Source organism: Diabrotica virgifera, chromosome 2 (genome assembly GCF_917563875.1).
Source record: "Diabrotica virgifera virgifera chromosome 2, PGI_DIABVI_V3a".
Classification (NCBI taxonomy): domain Eukaryota; kingdom Metazoa; phylum Arthropoda; class Insecta; order Coleoptera; family Chrysomelidae; genus Diabrotica; species Diabrotica virgifera.
The window spans coordinates 106,127,732-106,144,951 of record NC_065444.1 but is presented as its reverse complement, the minus strand read 5'-3'; the positions used below and the strand labels follow the sequence as shown (position 1 = coordinate 106,144,951).

Here is a 17,220-nt window from a genome sequence, read left to right as displayed (position 1 = left end):
TAGGAAGGTTCCAAGTGTAACCTAAGGGCCGGTATTTCAATAGCTACTTAAGCTTTTGCTTAGCTAAGCCTGTGTCAAAAGTTAAGGAGAAGCTTAAGCCGGGTGCCGTATTTCCATCATTTACTTAACTAAACTGATGCTCAACTGCAAAGTTAGTTGGTTTGGTACCTCTGAATACGTCAAAATACGAAAACTAACTGTTCTGAGGTAAAAAACACTACTGTTGACGTTTAATTTTATGTTGTAATCGGTATCAATGTCATTTACTTCACTTAATTTTGTGTACATGGTGCATGTGTTGTTAGTTTATTTTATTGCCGATATTTACTCTGGTTATATTGTTATTGTTATTTTGCATAAGCAATAGATCCGTCTTTGTATTTTTGTTTATTGGATATATTCCTTAAAATGGCAAATTTGAATGTAAGTTTATTTTTGTAAAATAAATATACCTACCAAGCATTGGGTCTACATATTTACTTAATAAGTATTTACTTAATAGTAATTAAATAAAGCATTAAAGAAATGACTTTATTCAATTAATATTAAGTAAATACTTAAATATATGTAAGTAAAAGCAAATACTTCTTTTTATTCAATAGACCCATTGTAGAAATAAATAATTTTCATGTGCCTGCACCTTCCAAAAGTAGTAAGAATTTTAATAATCGTTTTACGATTAATAAATTAATAGATTAATAGATTATTTAATAATCTAATAATAACGTTATTACTCAAAAGTTGGTTTTCAAAATAACTCTCTAATTAATAATAATCTATAGAAATAACCTCAAAAAACAGAAAACAAATTTTAAGCAAAGGCTTAAACCAACTCCTGCGCGAACTTAAAATTATTTGGTTTAAGCCTAGGCTTAAGCCTCAAATTGAAGTGGAAATACAAGCATCTAAGCTTAAGCAAAGGCTTAAAGTAAGCTTTGGCTTAAGTGAGGTTGGAAATACCGGCCCTAAGTGATGGAAAATCATTGAATAAGGACAGGCTTGTTTTGCCCCCTTATTTTATATTTATTGCTATTTTGAAGCAAGGGTGATAAATTAAGACATTTTTAACCAATCGCATCTGGTAGAAAATTTAATTAATTTAATCTTTGTTTTATTCCTATAGGACTTTGTTCTAAAATGAATAGTTTTAAGTTATAAGCAAAAAAAAGTAGAAAAAAAAAACAAATTTTTTGAAATTTTTAAATATTTGATTTTTTTTATTAATGTTCCGGGCATATTTGAGAAGGAGCATAAATCAATTATTATTAACGAAGGTATCACCTAACTTTATCCGCAAAAATCTGAATGCCACCTCTCACATCCACCTAAAAACAGATCCTTACCGGTCTATTGATTGTTAAGCCCTTTGCAGTACATTCGTCGTTTAAAGTAGGGTTTGAAGGTTTTCTATAAGACGCTCTGCCATTAGGGCGGTCTAATCTACGTATCTGATGTTACTAATAATTTCACCACCGATTTTAACACCTTCGCGACGATTATTTAACGCTTTCTAAAAAATGGTTCGATAAAGTAATAAATAATGCCAGCGACATAACACATCCCTGTCTGACACCCCGCTTAATAGAAACTTAGCTGAAACTTCTTGATCCACATTAATACAAGCGGTCTGATTGTAGTACAGATTTTTTAGCAATGTATTGTACGTGTCCAGATCAACTAAGTCCAAGCATTGGAATAGTAATGTATGTGGTACTCTATCAAAGACTTTTTCGAAATCTATAAAGCACATGTAAATATTTTTCCTAAACTCAATGCTCTTTTGTAGTACAGTAGAGCGTCGATTATCCGAACTAATTGGGGGACATGGGTGTTCGGAAAACCGATTTGTTCGGATAATCGAACTATATTGAGATTGTCATACATATTTATCCACAAGTGAATAAAAACCATATTTATATAACTGTATATTTGTTTATACCTTGATAATGACAAATAGCAATTAAACAAAAAAGTGCAGTCTTTGCAACAACATATTTTTGGATACACAATTGAAGATATTTTAAGCGTTAATTACTAACGCTTGCTCAGTACTCGAGTGCGGGGCGCGGGAGTCGGGAGTTCGGATAACCGGTCGTTCGGTTGATCGACGTTCGGATAATCTACGCTCAAGTGTATTATTATAAAATGACCCTTTCACTCTTATAGTCGAGGAAATGAAGCATTTTGGCTCGCAATTGGCAAGAAATTAGAAGCTCAAAAAGAAGAAAAATCAGAAAAACAACAGACAATGCAAACAGTACAAATATTATTGTAACAGAAAATAGATTTGAAGCGCTAGAAAATGAAGTAGTCCCTCCCAAGGAGAACAACACAGCAAACCCTCCACCAATTTTCATACACGGTGTACAAGACTATCAAAAAATGGTACAAAAAATTAAGGATGTAGCAGAAAGGGAAGAATATCATACAAAAAGTTTAACTAACAATGTCGTAAAATTAAGTTGTGGCACGCCAGATACATATAGAAAAATGGTTAGATATTTTAATGAACATAACATTTATCACCATACATATCAGTTAAAACAGGATCGAGCCTATAGAGTTGTAATAAAATACCTTCACCACTCTACTAACACCGAGGATATAAAAAACGAACTCCTAAAACTGGGTCATAAAGTTCGAAATATAATAAATGCACAACACAGAATTACTAAAGAGCCACTTAATTTGTTCTTCGTGGATCTCGAACCGGCAGCAAATAACAAAGATATGTATAACTTAAGGGGGCTACAGAATAGAGTTATTGAAATTGAACCTCCCCGAACAACCAAAAATCGCATAATACAATGCATGAGATGCCAATCGTACGGTCACTCCAAGTCATATTGCAATAAACCATTTGTATGCGTCAAATGCGGAGGAGCCCACAATACCACAACTTGTAAGAAGACTAGAGAAACTCCAGCAAAATGTGCATTATGTGGTGGGGATCACCCCGCAAATTATAAAGGATGTGAACATTACCAAAAAATTTATAATATTAATAACAGGTATCATAACAGAGGAAACGTATTAAATCCAGCAATAAATCAAATACATACACAACCCAGAATATATACACAACCCAGGATTCAGAATCAGTATGAAAGTTACGCTCAAGCTGCAGCAAATAATCAGAACAATAACGAAGATACAGCGAGTATACTTACCAAATTTCTAGAAGAGTTTAAAAATTTATTTAACCAGCTAATGCAACAAAACAGTATGGTGCTCAACATGATTTCCATGCTAGTAAATAAAGTAAACTAACAATGTCTAAGTTCATAAGAATTGCCCAATGGAATGCCAATGGTCTTCCTAATCATAAAGAAGATATAAAACTATTTCTGGAACAAAATTTCATTGACATACTACTAGTAAGTGAAACCCATTTTACAGACAGAACCTACTTCAAGATACCTAAGTATAAATTATATTACACAAATCACCCAGATGGTACAGCCCACGGAGGTTCAGCCATATTGATAAGAGAAACTATAAAACATTATGAAATGCTAAAATACGAAACAAATCACATTCAAGCAACATCGATAAAAATACAAACTCTTCCATATGATATAACTGTCACAGCAATTTATTGTCCGCCCAGGCATAGACTTACAAAAGAAGATCTTCTACCCTTTTTCGAAACTCTAGGGCCAAAATTTATAGCAGGTGGAGATTACAACTGTAAACATACGCTATGGGGTTCACGCCTAACAACCACCAAAGGCAGAGAGCTAGCAAAAGTTATCCAGGATAAAAGCTACTCATTCCTATCGACGGGATCACCGACATATTGGCCAACCGATCCAAATAAAACACCAGACCTATTGGATTTCTTTATTACAAACGGAATATCTCAATCATATACAGATGTAGTACCAAGTTTTGATTTATCATCAGATCATAGTCCCATAATTGCCACAATTAGCACAACGGTGATAATCAAAAAACCAACATCTCGACTGCATAACTTCAAAACAAACTGGGACACATACCGGCTAATCATAGAACAGGAAGTAAATCTACTAGTGAGATTGCAAACTCCCGAACAAATAGAAACAGAAACTAATAATCTAATCAACTTACTTCAAAATGCTGCCAAACAGTCTACCCCTCAACCTGGACAAAAAAAATTTTCAACCAACATTCCTCTTGAAATAAAAAGACTAGTAGCAGAAAAACGAAAAGCTAGATCAATTTGGCAAAGAACTCACAGACCAGACGACAGGACAATTTATAATAACAAAACAAGAAACTTAAAAACAGCTCTAGAACAGATGAGAAACAACTCATTTGAAAACTATGTATCAAACCTTTCGCGTCAAGATAACTCTATCTGGAAACCAATCAAAAATAAAAATAAACCAATAAATACTTCACCTCCAATTCGGAAAAACTCATTACCACCAGGACCATGGGCAAAAAGCAACAAAGAAAAAGCTGATTTATTTGCTGAACATCTAACTGAAGTCTTCAAGCCACACGACAATGACCAAGTACAAGAAGTAGAGCAGGAACTAGCCTTACCAATTAATCAACGAGAGCGACTAACTTTAATTACACCGAAGGAGATCAAAGATGAAATTAATCATTTGAATGAAAAGAAGGCACCAGGCACTGATCTCATAACAGCAACAATGCTAAAACAACTTCCTAAAAAAGGTATAATGAAGTTATTGTACATATTAAATGCAATCTTAAGACTTAATTATTGGCCTATATCACTAAAAATTGCCCAAGTAATTATGATACCGAAACCTGGTAAAGCTTTAACGGATGTTTCATCATACCGCCCAATAAGTCTACTGCCAATAATGTCAAAACTTCTTGAAAAGCTGTTACTTAAAAGAATTATGAGCGACCTAGAATTCCAAAACTGGATCCCAGAACACCAGTTTGGATTCCGGCAAGGTCATTCTACAGTGCAACAATGCCATCGCATATCAAATGTAATTAATAGAGCTTTGGACAATAAACAGTATTGCACAGCAGCCTTTCTGGACATCAGCCAAGCATTTGATAAGGTATGGCACCCAGGATTACTTTATAAAATCAAAAAATCCCTACCCAACAAATACTTTGACTTATTAAAATCATATCTAAATCACAGAGAATTTGAAACTAAAGTGGAGGATGAACTATCAAACCGTAACAAAATTCAATCAGGAGTCCCACAAGGTAGTATATTGGGTCCACTTCTTTATGTACTGTACACATCCGATTTACCAACCTCTCCACAAACCACCATTGGAACTTTCGCTGATGACACAGCAATATTTGCAACTGAAGAGGATCCAAGAGCTGCAGTATTAAAACTTCAAGAACACCTAGACCAAATTGGACAGTGGTTAAAGAAATGGAAGATAAAAGCTAACGAAACTAAGTCAACACATATAACTTTCACACTAAGGAAAGACCAATGCCCAAATATTAGCCTTAATCAAGTCAACATACCACAACAGAACATCGTCAAATACCTGGGGCTTCATCTTGATTCTAAATTAAACTGGAAACAACACATTTTAAAGAAGAAGAAACAAATTGAGTTAAGAGTGAAAGAAATTAATTGGCTTATAGGTAGAAAATCTCGACTCTCAATTGAGAACAAACTGCTGATTTATAAAACAGTCATCAAACCTATATGGACGTACGGTATAGAACTATGGAGTTGTGCCAGCAAATCAAACACAAAAATTATCCAAAGAACTCAATCAAAAATTCTACGCACCATCGCAAATGCCCCGTGGTACATTTCCAACCAAACCCTTCATACAGACCTAAACATCCCGTTAGTCAGCACAGTAATTCAAGAAAGAGCCAACAGACATCACGAGAAATTGGAAGACCACCCCAACCAATTAATATTACCATTACTACAGCCACTAAACAACAGAAGATTGCGAAGATTATGGCCCATAGATCTTCGCTGAAACTGAGGTGAAACCGCTGGGTGATGTACCTCATAACGCCATTTTAGTGTACAATAATACATTGATATATGTTATTGTACTTGTTATCAAATTAGCTTATAGAATTATGTAATTCTGATTGTTAATAAATGCTTACAAAAAAAAAAAAAAAAAATTTTTTTCGTCCGGCATGGATTTACTTGAAATTTTCACAGAAGGTAGGGAACAGTCCAAGGATCATTTTATATATCATGCCGCTGTACGCTAAAACCTTGAGAGTGGTTGCGACCCCATCTCGAGGATGGGAATTTTTTATTACATTTTAACCATGTAAATTGATGTAAAAAGTAATTCTAAGAAAAAAATGTTTTTTACATTTTCTTCGTAAAACTAATATTTTTCGAGTTATTCGCGCTTGAAAGTAACAGTTTATCGTCGAAAAAATCGACTTTTTAGAGGGTTTTTTGAGAATACCTAGAAAAATATGCATTTAATCAAAAAAACTGCAGATAACAAAATTGTATCTTTTAGTAACACAAACTAAATTATTTTTCTATAATATCTTTATTACCAACCCAAACCTAGATACGGCAGGTGAAAGGTTAGCTTTTCTCGTCACATGCATAATTTGAAATATTCAAAGCCAAATAACAGGAAAACTTAAATTATCTTTTTGCAAGTATACAATTAAACCTTTCAAAGAATAATAATAAAAAAATAACACGAAAATAGAACGACTTATGATCAAAAAAAGGTCGGTACCTGCTTTTCTCTACGAAAAAATCAGTGAAAAGAACCCCCTAACTACCCTCCTAACTAAAAATGGGTTTTCAGCTTTCTGCAATTCCTTGTATGTATATTTGTTTTGTCAATACATCCAAGACGTCTTTAAAAGGTCTAATTTTAGAAAAATTGGAGTTTAAAGGAAAAAAGATTTTTTGCAATTTCGTATTTTTTACCTTTTACTTCAAAATATCTCCGAAAATACTGGAGATACGAAAAAAATAATAGATTACTAAATTGTAGCTTTTTTAATAACTAATATTGCAATTGTAATTTATTGTGCAAATATTTTCATTATAGTGAATAGTTAGCGAGATACAGCTGTTTAAAACCTCTATTTACGAGCAAACACCCCCTTATTCGAGACCTTTAAACCCACCCCAATTAAAAACTGAGGGATCTAACGCAATTTAATTTACACAGTCTTATAGCTCTTCAAAAATTCTACAAAATCATTTTTGAAAAAACTTTTTATCGCCAAAAATAAAGGAGCTATGTTGTAAAACGATTTTTTTTTTGAAATATTCGAATAGTCCCCTTATGGAACATTTTCAATGCATGTATATAATACCACAGAACTGGTTCGTATACTGGAAAATGACTTAAAAACTATTTGTATTTGTACTTCTACATATTTGTAAATTCGTATTTTTGTAATGTTGTTCTGAAGCTATTTTCTTGTGGCATTTTTACAATTTTAATTTTTACAATGGCAAATAAGCCACAATATTATTAAAAAATGATGTTTTAGTCTCAAAGAAGGATACTGGATATGAGACTCAAGTGTATAGAAAACCAACACATACCAACAGATATCTCAATTACAAATCAAATCACAACATCAACGTTAAAAAGGGAATCATAAAATCCTTATATGATAGAGCCAAAATTACTTGTTCTAACGAAAATTCATTTTTAGAAGAAAAACAATTCTTAACATCTGTTTTATTAAAAAATGATTATCCTTTATCGTTTATAAATAAGGAATTGTCAAGATTGGATCGAATGGAACAGAACAACATAGAACGGGATCCTACAACATTCACAAGAAATAATACGAGGAAAATACCAATACCATACATAAAAGGACTATCCGAGAAACTTAAAACAATAGGAAATAAATTCAACATTTCAACAACATTCAAAACAACCAACACATTGAGATCTATTCTATCTAAAACTAAACCTAACAATGAACAAGAAAGGACAAAGAATTGTATTTATAAAATACCTTGTGAATGCGAACAGTTTTATATAGGTGAAACATCAAGACCATTAAACGTTAGAATAAGTGAACATCAATCTTATATTAAAAATAGAGAATTTGATAGATCTCAAATATGTCAACACGCATGGGATAATGAACATAGAGTTCAGTGGAGAGATTCAAGTATAGTCCTGAAAGAAACAGATAGTAAAAAGAGAAAAATCAAAGAAGCGGCTCTAATTATGCTAAACGAAACCAATTGTGTCGCAAATTCCTCGGTGGAATGCAGTAGGATGTGGATACCCATACTGAAAGAGGAAGTCAATAGAAAGAAAATACCACAATTAGTAAGTCAATAGTCGAGTTAGTACATATTTTATATTTTAGTATTACTTATATATCCATGTATTATGATATTATTTATAATTTAAACAAAATTATAGTAAAGTCGGAATTTGGTATTAGTGTTGAGAGTAAATTAAATGTAAGACCAAATACTTACGATATCGGGATAGTATCACGAGGTTTTTCCTGGTTTTCCCTCGTGATTTACTATGAGATCTCTAACACGAGAATTTTAATGTCACCGTTGCATGTGGTTGTCTTTTTAAAGACAGATCACATGCTATGATTTTTTTTTGTGACGGATATTCTTGAGTTGGGGTTGATTTCATGTAATCGAATGAACTATCTTTCAGTAAAGTCGTCCCAGGAACGCAACTCATAAATATTGGCAATATCATTTTAAAGTCTTCTACTTTAAAATGTATCATATGTATCTGAATTGCCGATATAAATGAGTCAAATTAAATAAATTATTAGAAGAATTTTTTTACTAAGCAACAACATTTTTGTTTATATTAGTAGTATTTTGTATTTTGACAACGACACCCGATTTTGGCGTCGAAACGTTAATAAAAAATCATTTTTTAATAATATTGTGGCTTATTTCCCATTGTAAAAATTAAAATCGTATTTTTGTGTAAATAAATGTTTTTGTAATTTTTTATTTCGACTTTTTTTCTGTATAGATCTATTAATTATCTACTTTCAAAAATTGTAATGTTCTTAGGGTGGTTTTTAAGGGCTGAAATATTATGATATTATATCCTAAAGCATAAAACAATCATTATTTTTAGCCAATCAAAACCAAATTTTACCCATATTTAAGTTTACAATGTTTTTATATAATTTTTGACAATAAGGGTAGTGTACACTAGGGTGCATCGAAAAAATAAAAGTTGGAAATGTTATATCTAATAGCGTAAAAAAGTTGCTTGTGTTATTTTTCAGCATATTAGTATTTTTAATTTTTTTTTCTAAGCCAATTTTCTGCCCCCCCCCCCCAACGACCTTGAATTTTATTAAATATCTGATTTTTATGGAAATTTCAATTTATATTATTTGGAATAAAATATGTGCTAAGTCGATCTAAGATCAATTAAAGAAAACTTAAAATTTTGTCAATTACAAATTTAAACGATATTTAAAGTTTTATGTATTTTTTCAGTCTTCCCAACCCCTTTGAAATGTCCCGCTTCGTGAGTCCGTGCGTGTAATTTTCACTTATGTTTGGTGCGATGCCTTACTTTGTTATTATTGTTGTTTGTAAATTAAAGATTTTTAAAAGAGATAAACCAGGACGATGGGGAATAAAATCAAGATGTGCTGTGGACCGCCCCATTTTTAGGCATCCGCCAAATATACCTGAAAATGTTTTACCGAAATACAAACAAGCGATAAAGTTTTGGGGTTGCAAGAGGATAAAAAACTCCTTAAGAAAGAGCCAGAATTTTCTGGTACTGCCGAACAGGTTGCAATTAAATTGAAGGAAATATGGGAAAAGGCTTTAATTGCAATAATTTAACATACAAGAATTATTCAGCTTTTAAAAGCCTACCATGACAAATATATGAAACTTATGAAACCATTTAAGAACAGGCAAAACAGTGAATTTTACAAAAATAAAATTCAATGCTTTAAGAACAAAAGTAAATTTTCTTAGTAGCAAATCTCAAAAAGTGCCTCTGGATGAGCGCGAATTTCTATTAAATCAAAGAGGTACCAGAAAAATGGTGATAAGCTCGATTGATAGGGAAAACAAAAACAAATATAATCAGAGAGAACAACGGTAAAAGAAGAAAGTTACCGGCGACGCAAAGACAAAACTTTAGCTCAAGTAAAAAACAGTACCAAGTTTTATGGTCAATCGATCGTGGAAGAACACATAACACTTGTGCATCAGCCAGGGTGCAAATATTTCGGATATGGGTATCCGCTGTCTGGTATATCAGAAAGTAACAAATCCAGCTATTGCATGTGACGAAACAGTCATAAATACTGGCGTTAAGGGTGATGTAATACGGCTGTTAGAAGAACATTTTAAAAAACCGCTTTAGTGGTTTGTATGTCTGCGACATTCAAATGATCTACCCCTTGGGCATCAAAAGAAGTTTTCCAGTGACCAAATCAAAAAACGTAGGGTCTTCAAAACTTTCTCCTTAAAAATTTTGATTCAAACGACTACTTTGAGTTACTTAACTAACAAGAACTTACCTAACCTTACTACAGAACCATCTATATTCTCTAGATTTTCGAGTGACAATCTGCGAGATTTTATTAAGAATTCTAACTTACACCCTTTTACCCACTGCCACAAACAATGTGTAGAACGATGTGTTAAACTTGTGACACAAGCTTCTCTAGCAGTTTGTGGAGCGTATTCGAGGGATGGATTTATAAAAACTCGAATTAATTCCAGAAAAACTATGCCCCACTTTAATGCTAAATCGGAAGACCTTCGAATATAATGCTTTTACCATATTTTTTTGTAATATTTATATACCTAATTTTGTACTTGGCTTTATTTATATTTATTGTAGTATTAAAAAACTTGGGTGACGTCAGGGAGACGGATAAGTTAGGCTATTTTGTTATAAAAAGAATGTTTTAGTATACTTTTCTTAAGTAAATTTTTTAATTACGTTGTGAAACCAGAAAACATGTTCCAATTTAAACCGAATTTATTTATTCAAGTTCTATAAGGTATTACATTTCCCTTACAAAAGAAATTCGCATATTAATGTATTTTTTCTAATTTTTAGTTGCCGTGGGGGGCAGAAAATATTTTTTTATTTCAACGCAATTTTACTAAAATACTAAATAGTGCGTTAAGCAACTTTTATGAGCTATTACATTTTCGTTTCGAAATAAAAATTTTTGTCATCTGTTAACATTTTTTTAAAATTTTTAATTGTCTTGGGGGGGCAGAAGATATTTTCCAATTTCGAAAAAATTTTACCAGAATACTTAACAGTTGATTGGGCAACTTTTGTGAGATATTACTTTTCCATCGCAAAGAAACATTTTTTTTTCGCCTCTTTCGATGCACCCTAGTGTACACCCCTAAAAATAATCGACGCCCTTGAGCATGTTATAGAATATGAAGTACAGGGTGAGATGATCCTAATCCCAAATTTTTATGTAAATCGATGCAAGCCGAAATTATTCTTTTAGGATAAGTAATTTTTAATATATAGCTCCAACAAGGGTGGTTTTAAGGGTTGAAATATTATGATAGTATATCTTAAAGCATAAAACAATAATTATGTAACTAATAGGAACCAAATGTTGACAATATTAAAGTTTAAAATGTTATTTTATAATCTTTTAAAAGTAGTTTTTTTAGGGGTAGTTTTCTCCCTTAAAAAACCAAAAGCGTACAACGGCTTAATTTAGAAAATGAACTAGAGGGTGAAATGAGCCTAATCCCAAACTTTTGTACAAATCGATGCTGGACGAAAAAATTGCGAGGTTTTGCCATTTTTTCAGTTTCATTTCCTCGACTATTACTAATAATCAATTGGACGGCGTTATGCATAACTCGACCAAGCGCCATTTCTTTAAAATCGAGATAACAGCGGATTCTGGTGACACATAGCTAAAAATATCTTGGAAAAAATCCCTGTTATTGTTACGTTAACGGTTACTAAGAAAAACAAAATTAAACCAAGCGACATTCTGTCTATTAAGGGTTTTTAGTTTTGCATAACAAGACTATATCCATAACACCCATTCTTAGTTTCGCAATAGTAGACTAAGCGCCGACTTTGGTCTGGTTATGCTTAACTAATAGGTCTGGATCCCGCGTATGAAAAAAAAGTTGATTAATAGCAAGCTGAAAATGTGTTAATAGCTTAAGGGTGTCTAGTCCGACAAACTTTGATATATGGGAACACTGGAACAGGGGAAGTTTTAATATTGGAACAGGTTAAAAATTTGGAACGGTCAGACCACGAAAACGGCACATGTATTTTGTCCGACAGAACAGACTTAAACTCTCCGAACAGAGATTAAACTCTCATGCAAAAATCAGACTGCTATTTATCACCAAATGGGCGTTTTAATGAGTGGAACATGTAGAATATGTTAAATAACAGGAATTATGACAGGTGATAAATAGCAGTCTGATTTTAGCATGAGAGTTTAATCTCTGTTCGGAGAGTTTAAGTCTGTTCTGTAGGACAAAATAAATGTGCCGTTTTCGTAGTCTGAACGTTCCACATTTTTAACCTGTTCCACAATTAAAACTGCCCCTGTTCCAGTGTTCTCATATAACAAAGTTTATCCGACTAGACACCCTTAAGCTATTAACAAATTTTCAGCTTGCTATTAATCAACTTTTTTTTCATACGCGGAATCCAGACCTATAAGCGTTTGGACAGAATAACATTTTTGTACCCCTTAATGTACACATTAATTTTGAAGTTTCGGTCAAAAAATGATCGAATTGTTTTAAAGTGAAAATGTTGTTTTTATGTATAATTAAATTAAAAATACAAATAATTCTAAGTATATAAAATCTCTATACCTATATAAGGCATAAAATAATTCTAAGAATAAAAAAACATGATTTACTTCAGACTGCTTCAAATACCCTTACGCATTGTATAAAAACAAAATACTGAAAATTCTAGAAAATTCAATTCGTATCGATTGTCAAATGGTTCGGACTGCTGCAAGTTATTAAAAAATAAATCTCATTTTACAATGTCTTAACACTGGCTGAGCAATAAAGAAAGGTATCTATGTACCGCTGTTTAGTACACTAACGCTTCGAATAACAACAGATTTTTAACAATTCAACAAAACTAAATTTATGAATTGTCAATGGTCCCTACTGCAAGTTAATAGATAAATAAATATCATTTTACATGACAACACAGTCTTGGCAATAAAAAAAGGTATAGATGCAAAAAAAGATTTTACCGCAATTTTAAGAACTTTGTATACTCCAATTTTTTATTGAGATAATTTTAACTGCATTGGAATTAACGCTATTGAATGGTAAAATAAATTTAGAGCAATAAAATGCAAAAAATATATTTAATGATAATTGAATTGATTATAATTTAGCAATACACGTTTAACATAACAATTAAAAAAATACTAGTTTATTTATTTAGTGATTACAAGAGGCATATCGCAATATTTTGTTTTGCATTAATTGACCAAACGACATAAATGGTAGTTGGTCTAGTAATGTATAACAGCTAAACTTCCTAAAATATATTTAAAGCATAAGTAGACCAAGCGACATTTTATTTTTTTTTCTAGAATATCGTAGGTGCGATTATATTGAAACTTTGCAACCAAAAAGAGTTAGAGGTGATCATTCTTCTGTTAAAATTTTGTGCAAATATGTTAATAAACGCATTTTTAAGAAACGATAAACTTTGAAGCCATTTATCTCAAAACTATGTTTTGGCGCTTGGTCGAGTTATGCATAACGCCGTCCAATTTTACTAATGATAATTTTCAATAAAATTAACTAGGCGAGTGTTTAACTTGCTACAAACTATGAACGTAGCAAAACAGGGATTACATAAAAAACGGGAAGTTTTAGCACAGTTAAATACATGCAAAATATTGGCGAGAAGGCTAAATAAATAAACATAAGTTTTCAATATGAATCAAAAACGGGGGATACTGGTAGTAGGGCAGTCAATGAGGGTATGTGGCTCCGAATTCTATCCTACTATATCGATTTACGTGTATTTTCACAGTAAGTAGGGAATAGCCCAAGAAACAAAGTCTATCCTATGCCGATGTGTGCTTTTGTTTTGGGGGCGGTTCCCACCCCTTCTCGGAGGTGGAAATTTTTTTGCTTAAATAACTACGGAAGTTGCTAGAGAACCTAATACTAAGCAAAAACTGTTCTATAATTTTTTTTCAAAAACTCGATACTTTTTGAGTTATTCCTGGTTGAAAATTGGCCATTTTCATTGAAACATAACACCTTTTCAAACGGTTTTTTGCGAATACCTTAAAAACTATGCATCTAACTAAAAAAACTATATAAAACATTTTTGTAGCTTATAAAATAACAAAGATTCTTTCCTTTATGAATCTTCTAGTTATAACACAAAAAGAGATATGGTAAGTGAAAAAAACTTGTTTTCTTGGTGCATGCTCAAATCAGTGTATTTAACTTGAAATAACAGAGAAACGGTCGATTTTAGGTGTATAATACTACCAATAACTTTTGTTGTGCTTGAAAAGACCTTTAAAATAAGCAATATTAAATGTAGATTACATTCAAACTATGCGAGATAAACTGTAAAAAATTTGATGACTAACGTATTTTAAGAAAAAAATGAGAAGTATATTTAACCCTTCATCCACAAGAATTTAAATGCATCGTTTTCCTTCTACAATACATTTTACTATAGTTTTCTTTTTATGTTCAAAAAGTTGGGTAGGTTAAAAATGAATAGACCAGGGCGCATCTGTAAAAATATTAGTACATTTGGACGTTGAGAGGTGACTCAAATTTTTTTGCAGAAATTGCTTCAAAATAAATCAAATAATAATATTTGAGTTATCCTCCCTCTCAAAAAGGTCCGGAACATTGTTTAAATAATCAAAATGTCAAAAAATTAAGGAAAAATTCGATTTTTTTCTTGGTTTTTTGATTATAACTTTAAAAGTATTTATTTCCGAGAAAAGTTGTACTGACATAAAAGTTGCGTAATTAAATTTCCTATAATACAGAATTGGCTAAATATTTAAAAAATAGTCACCCTTGTTGCAAAATAGCAATAATTGTGAAAAAAACATACAAAAACAAGTATTCGCATTTTACGTTTTTCAACCATTTATGCTACACTTAGGACCTTCATATTTCACCCTGAAAAACTTTCTGATACATTAAAATAGTACTGTAAATTTCATTAAGATCGGTTCAATAGATTTTGCAAAATAAATTTTGCAATCCAGCTTTCTTAAAAAAAATTTATTTTTTCAAAATGTTACAGGACTGAAAATAAAGCAGACAGCAAGTTGAAATTTTTTTTGCATATAGAAGTGTAGTGTACCTTTCATTTGCAATTTTGCAAAATTAAAATCGATTAACACCACGGCGTCAGGAATTTTTTTAAATAAACATTAATTATTGGTGCTACGCGCAGGACAGCGGATAGTTTGCTCTGATTGGGCATTCCAATGACCTTTGATAATGATTGATACCTTTTAATTTTTATTACATTTCGATATAAATAAATAAATTTGTTTATTGCAAAATAAAAACACATACTCTATCCTTTGAAATAACACTTTTATTAGCAAAAACTTTCTTTGTTCATATATTTTAACTTAAATAATAAAAGTTTATTATTTTTAAACATATGCAATTGTTAAACAACATTTCACAAACAATAATAAAATTAGTTTGATTTTTGTGGAATTAAAATATAACAAAATATAGAGTAAGAAAATAATATATTAGATAAAGATTGGAAGAAATTTTGGTGGAAATCAACTTGTGTGAATCGAACACCGCTGTCCTGCGCGTAGCACCAAAAATTATTGTTTATTTTAAAAATTTTCTGACGCCGTGATAATTAATCGATTTTAATTTTGAAAATTTCAAATGAAAGGTACAGTACACTTCTATAAGCAAAAAAAAATTCAACTTGTTATCTGCTTTATTTTCAGTCCTGTAACATTCTGCAAAAATGAATTTTTTTTGCGAAAGCTGGATTTCAAAATTTATTTTGCAAAATCTATTAAACCGATCTTAATGAAATTTACAGTATTGTTTTACTGTATCATAAAGTTTTTCTAGCTGAAATATGAAGGTTCTAAGTGCAGCATAAATGGTTGAAAAACGTAAAATGCGAATACTTGTTTTTGTATGGTTTTTTCGCAATTATTGCTATTTTGCAACTAGGGTGACTATTTTTCAAATTTTTAACCAATTCTGTATTGTAGGAAATTTAATTGCGCAACTTTTATGTCAGTACAACTTTTCTCGGAAATGAATACTTTTAAAGTTATAATCAAAAAACGAAGAAAAAAATCGAATTTTTCCTTCAATTTTTGACATTTTGATTATTTAAACAATGTTCCGGACCTTTTTGAGAGGGAGGATAACTCAAATATTATTATTTGATTTATTTTCAAGCAATTTCTGCAAAAAAATTTGAGTCACCTCTCAACGTCCATCTCAAAACAGATGCGCCCTGGACTAGAATGTTTTTTGAAAAAAATAAGATCAAATTATTGAGCGCATTTTTAAATTTTCTTAAAAATCATCCTTTTTCTCCATGTAACACGAAAATGATAAGAGATGCCAAAAAAAGATGCCATACAAAAATAAAGGTTTCTTCTAGATAAACATTTTGATTTTATTTTTTATAACAGTATCTCTTATCATTTTCAAGTTACATGAAAAAAAGAAGATTTTTAAGAAAATTTAAATATGCGCTCTATAATTTGTTCTTATTTTTTTCAAAAACCATTCATTTTAAACCCGCTCAACTTTTTGAACATAAAAATGACACTGCAGTAAAATGTATTGTAGAAGGAAAACGATGCATTTAAATTCTTGTTTGTGAGGGGTTAAATATACTTCTCAATTTTTTTCTTAAAATTCGACATTTAATATTGCTTATTTGAAAGGACTTTTCAAGCACAATAAAAGGTATTATATACATAAAATCGACCGTTTCTCTGTTATTTCAAGGTGAATACACTGCTTTGAGCATGCACCAAAAAAAAAAACAAATTCTTTTTATCTACCATATCTCTTTTTGTGTTATAACTAGAAGATTGAAGAAGGAACGAATCTCTTTGTTTTTTATGAGCTACAAAAACGTTTTATATAATTTTTTTAGTTAGATGCATTGTTTTTAAGGTATGTATTCGCAAAAAACCGTTTGAAAAGGTGTTATATTTCAAAGAAAATGGTCAATTTTCAACCACGAATAACTCAAAAAGTATCGAGTTTTCGAAAAAAAATTATAGAACAGTTTT

The 17,220-nt window shown here is 31.3% G+C and overlaps 1 protein-coding gene across 3 annotated transcripts in view; it reads right to left on the bottom strand.

The window, feature by feature from the left end:
• The window catches only part of LOC114328896 (RUN and FYVE domain-containing protein 2), a 143,564-nt gene that overhangs the window by 56,644 nt on the left and 69,700 nt on the right, over positions 1–17,220 (bottom strand). The window lies entirely within an intron of this gene.